We start from the raw sequence: 9,348 nt of genomic DNA, 5'->3' as shown, positions 1-9,348 counted from the left end.
AGATGTTGCGCCCGGTGCGGCCGGCCCCCCCTGCACCCCCCACGCTACGCCACTGAATTGGTGAGTAGTATTGTCTATGCTAGGGATGCGGGTAGCACTGTGGGTGAAACCACAGAGCCTAGGACTTGCCGATCAGAAGGTTGGCGGTTCAAAACCCCATGATGGGGTGAGCTCCCGTTGTTCGGTCCCAGCTCCTGCCAACCTAACAGTTCGAAAGCATGTCAAAGTGCAAGTAGATAAATAGGTACCACTCAGGTGGGAAGGTAAACGGCGTTTCCGTGCACTGCTCTGGTTCTCCAGAAGTGGCTTGGTCATGCTGACCACATGTCCTGGAAGCTGTACACCAGCTCCCTCGGCCAATAAAGCGAGATGAGCGCCACAACCCCAGAGTCGGTCACGACTGGACCTAATGGTCAGGGGTCCCTTTACCTTTACCTTTTATTGTCTATGCTGACTGGAGTAGCTCTCTGAGGTTTTGAGGAGGGAGTGTCTCTGAGCGCTACCTGGGGATCCCGGGGTTTGAATCAGGGTCCTTCTGCCTGCAGCTACATCCCTTCCTCCTCTCTCTTCACAACTATTTCTGGAAAGAGAAATAGCTGGGTAACATTCTGCTAGCTGGGTGACGGTCTGACTCAATTATGTTCCCTCCGCTTCTATAATTTTTATGTCAAGTGCCGATTGGTAGTGCTAAGTTTTTAAAGTTTTAAAGGTTGCACTATTTTAAACATAGCACTGTTTTTATCTTTTGTTTTGCTCATGAGCCACTTTGGATGGGCGTTTGCACCAGATTAAAAAACAAAAAGCAGCCTTGATATATTTCAAAGGAATAAAAGTAACAAAATAAGTTAAGCACTAACGGGGGTGCAGCAGCATTCGGGGCAGATCACAGTTGGTTCACCGAGGAGATTTTAACTGCCATGACTCTTGCTTCAAGCAGCAGTTAGGGCTGGGGCCTGCTATCCTTTTCGGGCCTGTGGACACATTTGTAAAATGGAATGTTAGAGCTCGTCTAGTCCATTGTTGTTGGAGTTTAGTCGTTTAGTCGTGTTCAACTCTTCATGACCCCATCGACCAGAGCACGCCAGGCCCTCCTGTCTTCCACTGCCTCCAGCAGTTTGGTCAAACTCATGCTGGTAGCTTCGAGAACACTGTCCAACCATCTTGTCCTCTGTCGTCCCCTTCTCCTTGTGCCCTCCATCTTTCCCAACATCAGGGTCTTTTCCAGGGATTCTTCTCTTCTCATGAGGTGGCCAAAGTATTGGAGCCTCAGCTTCAGGATCTGTCCTTCCAGTGAGCATTCAGGCCTGATTTCCTTAAGAATGGATGCGTTTGATCTTCTTGCAGTCCATGGGACTCTCAAGAGTCTCTTCCAGTACCATAATTCAAAAGCATCAATTCTTCAGCGATCAGCCTTCTTTATGGTCCAGCTCTCACTTCCACACATCACTACTGGGACAACCATAGCTTTTACTATACAGACCTTTGTTGGCAAGGTGATGTCTCTACTTTTTAAGATGCTGTCTAGGTTTGTCATTGCTTTTCTCCCAAGAAGCAGGCGTCTTTTAATTTCGTGGCTGCTGTCACCATTTACAGTGATCATGGAGCCCAAGAAAGTAAAACCTCTCACTGCCTCCATTATCCCATCCCAAACAGAACCCAAGGACCAGAGCACTTTGCCGTACTGTGGCTTCCAACAGAAGTAGATCATAAAGTTCAACAAAAAAAGTAGAAGACCCAGTGGATCAGTTCATTCTCTAATCAGTTTATGCATAAGGTCCATATATGTGAAAGTGTCAATTCCACCTGTCTGTTCATAGAGTCCAACCATCCACACAAAAGGTTGTTGCAGTTCCATAGAATCCTTTCACAGAGTCTAAGGCAAGGATTTCCAGAATATTAGCCTTGTTTCACCGTCCTAGGCTTCATCAGTAGTACAAACACTAGGTAATGCAAATAAATTGTTGTTTGTTGTTTAGTCATTTAGTCGTGTCCAACTCTTCGTGACCCCATGGACCAGAGCACGCCAGGCACTTATATGCCTGTTGTCTTGGTCCATGGAGTTTTCTTGGCAGGGATACTGGAGTGACTTGCCGGTTCCTGCTCCAGGTGGATCACATTTGGTCAAAACTATCCACTATGACCTGTCCATCTTGGGTGGCCCTGCACAGCATAGCTCATGGCTTCTTATTCCAGCCCCTTTGCCACGGCAAGGCAGTGATCCATAAAGGGGAATGCAAACAAATACAATATTGTAATCTCTCACATTTTTACAGCAGAAATAATATAAAACCATCAACAACCATACAGACCATATATGGTACCACAGGACAGTGGATCTTATAGCATAGTAGTAGCTGCTGTAAGCAGTAACTTTTACAGAGTAGAGTTATATGGACAAGCACAATATTGATTCGAGAAACAGGAGTTGCTCCCTCCAATTGTGGAGGCAGAGTGTTGCCATCATGTCCAGTAGCCATCAATAACCCTCTCCGTGAATTTCGCAGAATCATCTAATTGTAGAGTCGGAAGGGGCCATGAGGATTGTTCAGTCCAACCCCCTGCAAAGCGGGAATCTTTTGCCTAACGTGAGTCTCCAACCCGAGATTAAGAGTCTCGTGCTTTACCCAGCGACGGAGCATATGCCCGCGCTGCCCAGGATGGGCACGCTCCCGAGGGGTGTGTGGCATGGAGGGTGCCCTCCCATGCGCGGGATAGCCGCTCGGGTGCCTGGAGCAGCGCACGCTCCCTCCAGCCAGGGGCGGAGTGAGCTGCCCACGGGGACAGAGCAAGCCGCTCACAGCGGCGGAGCAACCTGCCCATGGCGGACATTCGGCGCACCGCCTGCCCGCGACTCCCAAACCTCCCCCAGTTGTCAAAATGAAGGGGGAAGGGAGGAATGCTGCTGGCAAAGCGGCGCAGCTCCTCCTCTTACCCCAATGGCTCAGGGTAGGCTTGGGAGTCGTAGGTGAGCGGCGTGCCAAATGTCACTCCCCCTCAGGGATGGCACCTGGAGTGGTTCGCCCCCACCATACTCCTCTTCCTCTGCCACTGGCTTTACCAACTTAGCTATCCTACATGTGTCTACTCAGAAGTCTCATTGACCCAATGGAGCTTACTCCCAGGTAAAGGATTACAGCCTCAGTCTACAGATTAAACTCGGACTCTGTGAGAGCATGAGGATCACAGAAGCTCTTGGCTAGCCTAATAATAATAATAATAATAATAATAATAATAATAATAATACAGTGGTACCTTGGGTTATGTACGCTTCAGGTTACAGATGCTTCAGGTTACAGACTCCGCTAACCCAGAAATAGTACCCTGGGTTAAGAACTTTGCTTCAGGATGAGAACAGAAATCGTGCAGCAGCAGCAGGAGGCCCCATTAACTAAAGTGGTGCTTCAGGTTAAGAACAGTTTCAGCTTAAGAACGGAGCTCCGGAACAAATTAAGTACTTAACCTGAGGTACCACTGTATTGTTAATAATAAAGCAATAAAACATCAAACATTAAAAACTACCCTAAACAGGGCTGTCTTCTAAAAGTCAGATAGTTGTTTATTTCCTTGACATCTGATGGGAGAGCGTTCCACAAGGTGGGCGCCACTACCGAGAAGGCCCTCTGCCTGGTTCCCTGTAGCTTCACTTCTCACAGTGAGGGGACCGCCAGAAGGCCCTCGGAGCTGGACCTTAGTGTCCCGGCTGAACAATGGGGGTGGAGACGCTCCTTCATAATTGTGGATGGGGAAAATGTTCCCCATCAGTCCACATTAATGGGATCCAGAATTCTGTCTAATCCTCTTTTAAAGCCAGGTAGGTTGGTGGTCATCACCGCCTCTTGCAAGAGTGAGTGTCATAGTTTAAGTAAGTGTTTTTGTGAAGAAGGACTTAATTTTATCTGTCTTGAATCTTCCAAGAATCAGCTTCATTGGTTTCCCATGAGTACAGTGGTACTTCAGGTTAAGTACTTAACCTGAAACTGTTCTTAACCTGAAGCACCACTTTAGCTAATGGGGCCTGCTGTTGCTGCTGCGCCACTGGAGCATGATTTCTGTTCTCATCCTGAAGCAAAGTTCTTAACCTGAGGTACTATTTCTGGGTTAGCGGAGTCTGTAACCTGAATCATATGTAACCTGAAGCGTCTGTAACCCGAGGTACCACTGTGCTAGCGTTGCAGAGAATCTGTCGTGGGCACACACACAAACACACTCTCCCACCAAGCACACATCACCTCTTACTGTATTGACTTTCTTCCTTCAAGTTAATTTCAGGGCAGGGAGAAGACCACCTGGGAGCCACAGGAGGCCTCTGTGTCTACAGGTGACGATTGAATCATGAGCTATGAGCACTAGGTGCAGCAGAAGGGGAAGGTGTCAAAGCAGCAGCAGCTAGGAGAGACAAACAGGATTTAAAAATACATTGTTAAAAAAAATTACATAGTTGAAACGTTGAGGAGGACATAAAACTAAAAGGGTAAAGGGACCCCTGACCATTAGGTCCAGTCGCAGATGACTCTGGCGTTGCAGTGCTCATCTCCCTTTATTGGCCAAGGGAGCCGGCGTACAGCTTCCGGGGCATGTGGCCAACATGACTACGCTGCTTCTGGTGAACCAGAGCAGCGCACGGAAATGCCGCTTACCTTCCCGCTGGAGTGGTACCTATTTATCTACTTGCACTTTGATGTGCTTTCGAACTGCTAGGTTGGCAGGAGCAGGGACCGAGCAATGGGAGCTCACCCCGTCGCGGGGATTCGAACCACCGACCTTCTGATCGGCAAGTCCTAGGCTCTGTGGTTTAACCCACAGTGCCACCCGCGTCCCAATGGGGAGGACATAAGTTGCATCAAATGCTGCATGAGCTGTATTCTTCTCCTGCAGTTGGACTTCCCTTCTTTTCTCTCCATACTTACTCAGAATCAACCCCAGAGACTCCCCCAACCCCCTGGAGCAATTTTTGAGGATGTTGGGGGGAGTCCTTCAGGAGAGAGCCCAGGTGGGGAAAGTTCCATTGCTACCACAGAATGTCAACACCCAATAGTTGTACAGTAGTACCTCTAGTTACAAACTTAATTTGTTCCAGAGGTCCGTTATTAACCTGAAACTGTTCTTAACTAGAAACTTGCTTTCGTTAACGGGGCCTCTTGCTGCCGCTGCGCCGCTGGCACACAATTTCTGTTCTCAACCTGGGGCAAAGTTCTCAACTCGAGGTAACTCTTCCAGGTTAGCGGAGTTTGTAACCTGAAGCGTTTGTAACCTGAGGCGTTTGTAACTCGAGGTACCGCCGTACTCCTTTGAAATCACTGTTTTGGGGTTGAAAATCAAATCTGGAGATTGTTTGAGACTGTCAACGCCGTCACACACTAATTTCCAGATTTTGGGAGCCCTCCAATATCAATAAACCAAAAGGTCAGAAGTGACACATCTTCAATTTACAGGCAGCGAGACAAAGAAAAATTGTTTTGAAAATAGCTTTGAACATGGTATTTTGAGGCAAATTCCAACATCCTTTCTGGATCAAAGACCAGTTTGCCAGGCCATTAATACAACCCTATAGATCAGTGTGGGTCTGCAGACTTCAGGGGGGTCTGTGTAACCCACCCAGGGGGGTCTGTGGCACCATTCAAATAACAAAAACTACCATGGAGATATAAAAAATATTCAAAAGTAGGGGGCCCATGACTTGGCTTTTGGGGAAAAAAGAGGTCCACACTATTTAGCTGATTGGGAGCCACTGCTATAGCTACCTACTCAGAAGAAAGCCCCATTGAGTTCAGTGGGACTTTCTCTCCAGGTAAATGTGTAGCAGAAATGCCATCTTCTTAAGGGGATTGAGGGGGCCTGTGCACGACATTGTACAACATCATGACGCCATGCACATAACAGCTCATGACGTCCTGATGGTCTGTGCACAGCGCCAGCGGGCGGAACCAAATGCGTCCTGAATATTGAAGGGGCTTGGTCCCCTCAAAAATACTTTGGGGACCCTGAAACTTCCTCAGCCCCATGGTGCTTGTTATGTACTGAGTTGAATAGGATCCAAAATGCAGCAGTCTGATTGGTCCTAGAACTACAGTATAGGATTCAGAATGCAGCAGTCTGATTGGTCGTAGAACAATAGGACCCAGAATGTAGCAGTCTGATTGGTCCACAGGAGCCACCCAATCCAGCTCCAGGTAGAAGTGAATCCACAACCTGATTGGCCTACAGGAGAATCCCGGAATTAGCCAATCACATGGGGCCCATTGTGTAAATAATGTATATAAAGCAGACATTCTGGGGGAACTTCCATTCCTCCTCACCACTATGAGCTGAATGAAGAGCATGAAATCCACTCTCGACTCCGAGTATATTTCAGCGCTCCTTGGTGTATAGGATTGCAGCCTTAAAGGATGTGAGGCAACCACCAAGAGTCCTGAAAATATCATTTCCTCTGCAGAATGGGAAGCTGGATGCTCCTCTGAACTGCAGTCTGGCTCCTTAATATTCCCAGTAGCATAGTTCACACACTTTATCACAAAAGGAGCTTTGAGTTCTTAGGGTTTAAGCTTGTCCTTGATTAGGCTGGCTTGGAATGTCTCCCCCCCCCCCACCATTGTTTGCCAGTGTCTGATTGGAATGCACAAAAGCCCCCAGTTGCTAAGATTAAGGCTTTGTTTCACAGTTCTTGGATTACTTACTAGGTAGGCCCCCATCTTTTGTTCCTCTGCTCATTCATTTGCCAAATGGGGTAAAGGTGCTCTGAATTGGTTGGGCTTAAACTGGGATTAGGAACCACGTGCAATGTTCAAACAATGGGTGGCTTTATGAACCTTTTTTAAAGCCTACCTTCACAGCAGCTCAACTTTTTTTTTTAAGTGTGATGATGTCTATAGGAATGTCTGGTCCTTTTACAGGTGCTACCAGACTGTTACTGCTTTCAGGTGAGATTCAATCACCTATTTTCAAAGTTGGGTTGCGTGTTCAAAGTGAATCGGAGATTTTTTTCCATAACCAAACCGCTTTCCCTAAAAAGTAATTGAAGGTGCAAGATAACCATTTCTTGCCTAATCTCCCCACAAACACATCAGAATGGAGGGTCAATAAACAGATCACATGGAAGCAGCTTATTGGTTCAGGTTTCACCTTTTTGACACTAACCTTATACTGCAAGTGAATCTACTAGTTTACTTTCCTCCCTCGTTGCTTTTACTCTCTGTTTTATCGTTTCGATTCCATTGTTTCCATCGCATTTACTATTGCTGGCTGCCCCTGAACTACGTACGCATATCAAAGGGCAGAGTGGACATTTGTAAAATAAAACGATCAAATAAAACAAGATAACGTGGAATGAATGGGAAAGGGCTGGAACATTTTTCCACCTGTGAGCTTTGCTTGATTCGAAACTCCACATCAAAGCCCAGCTCCCCTCTCGGCTATTTCTTCTTGTCCCTACAGAAGGTGCTCAAACCCGTAAACATGTTTTGTTTTCTAGGGAAACCAGCCTGGCAACTCCTGAATGCAGAATTCCACACCCACCCTTGACCCAAGTACATACCGAGTGTACATACTGTCTGGTTTGTTGAGAAAGTACTCGAATATTTATATAGATTCTCTGATGTTCTTCTCTTTTGAAGGCCTTCAGAATATCTTCCCTTGTCCCCCACCTCTCACCACCACCTTGAGAACAAACTGTCATATTCTGACTGTGATGTGATGCCAGTGACGCCGAGTAGGAACCAAAGTGTTCCAAAAATGGTTGTATGGAGGGAATTTAATAAGGAGGAACACTAAGGAACAGAAACCAACAGCAGCACAGCCATTTTATCAGCGGCATATTTCTTCATGTCAAGGTGTGGGACTCGTCCTTTGGGTAGTGAGTGGAGGTTCCCCAGGCAAACAAAGTCTAAGAAATGTTCAGCTATCTATACTTACGTTGTGTTTGGAGCATGACAAACCAGGAAAATCAAGTGTCCAACTAGAAAAGGTTTTGGACTTTACGGTCCATCATGTATAATCGCTTTGCTTAGCTCCTGGAAGCAACTCCAAGAGAAGTACAGTGGTACCTCGGGTTAGAACTTAATTCGTTCCGGAGGTCCGTTCTTAACCTGAAACTGTTCTTAACCTGAGGTACCACTTTAGTTAATGGGGCCTCCTGCTGCCACTGTGCTGCCGCCACAAAATTTCTGTTCTCATCCTGAAGCAAAGTTCTTAACCCAAGGTACTATTTCTGGGTTAGCGGAGTCTGTAACCTGAAGCATCTGTAACCTGAAGCGTCTGTAACCCGAGGTAACACTGTACTTCCTTTCCCGTGGTGCCAGGCTTAATCCAAAGGAACCACTATCCTGCATATCCATACAAGGCTCAGGTTTCCATGTGTCACCTATTCTTGCTGTTATGGAAGGATGAAACCCGTAGCAGAAACAGTGGAACCTCGGGTTGCGAATGTGATCCGTGCAGGAGGCACGTTCGCAACCCGCAGTGCCGCATCTGCGCACACCAGTGGCGTAGCGTGGGGGGTGCAGAGGGGCCGTCCGCACCGGGCGCAACATCGAGGGGGGGCGCTAATCTAGTGGAAGAGACTCGAGTGCTAAAATCCACCGGTTGGGGGCGCAAATTACTTGCCTTGCCCCAGGTGCTGACAACCCACGCTACGCCACTGGCGCACGCACAGGATATGATTTGGCGCTTCTGCGCATGCACGAAGCACAATTTAGCACTTCTGCGCATGCACGAGCGCTGAAACCCAGAAGTAACCTGTTCCAGTACTTCCGGTTTCTGTGTGGCACACAACCCGAAAATGCGTAACCTAAAGCATCTGTAACCCGAGGTACCACTGTATAGCGATTCTGAAGGAGAAAGAGCTCTCAGCACACCTGTGAGATCAGAACTTGGAAACAGCCAATTAACTAATGGGGATGGTATGTAATTTCTATCAAGGCTTTATTTTTTGGTTTTGCCTCCATTTTCTATGTGATTTTCTAGTGATGTTACAAACTATTTTGCTTTTAAAAAAAGAAAAGAAATATTTACCTGAAGGTTCATTCTTCCCCCTTCCTGTCAAGTCTAGCTAATTATCTTTGCACAGGAGAGAATGTTTTAAGATGGTGTGTGTGTGTGTTACGGGCTAAGCTTGGATCCTAGAACAATAGGCAGGCAGGATTCTAGTATGCAACAACCTGATTGGCCTGCAGGGGCAGCCAAATCAGGCTCCAGAATCAACCAATCAGATGGGACTCATTGTGTAAATAATGTATATAAACCCTGAGGTTTTTTGGGGGAATTCATTCACTGTTTTTCGAGCTGCAATAAAGAGCATTAAATCACTACATGACTCTGAGTATATTTGGGGAGGGGGGACGGATACCAGAAATA

General features: G+C 47.0%; 2 long non-coding RNA genes across 2 annotated transcripts in view; both read left to right on the top strand.

Moving 5' to 3' along the window:
- Nucleotides 1-197, top strand: part of LOC309374255 — a 2,136-nt gene extending 1,939 nt beyond the window's left edge. The window contains exon 3 of the long non-coding RNA XR_014170457.1: nucleotides 66-197. This is a non-coding gene — a long non-coding RNA (uncharacterized lncRNA). The remainder of the gene's footprint in view (nucleotides 1-65) is intronic.
- LOC309374236 overlaps nucleotides 1-8,398 on the top strand; it is a 23,345-nt gene extending 14,947 nt beyond the window's left edge. The window contains exons 3-4 of the long non-coding RNA XR_014170434.1: nucleotides 6,891-6,917; nucleotides 7,469-8,398. This is a non-coding gene — a long non-coding RNA (uncharacterized lncRNA). The remainder of the gene's footprint in view (nucleotides 1-6,890; nucleotides 6,918-7,468) is intronic.
- Nucleotides 8,399-9,348: the final 950 nt, after the last annotated feature.

Source organism: Podarcis melisellensis, assembly GCF_964234715.1.
Source record: "Podarcis melisellensis genome assembly, chromosome: 7".
Lineage (NCBI taxonomy): Eukaryota > Metazoa > Chordata > Lepidosauria > Squamata > Lacertidae > Podarcis > Podarcis melisellensis.
Note: the sequence above shows the minus strand (reverse complement) of the source record. Positions and strands in the feature narration are given on the sequence as shown.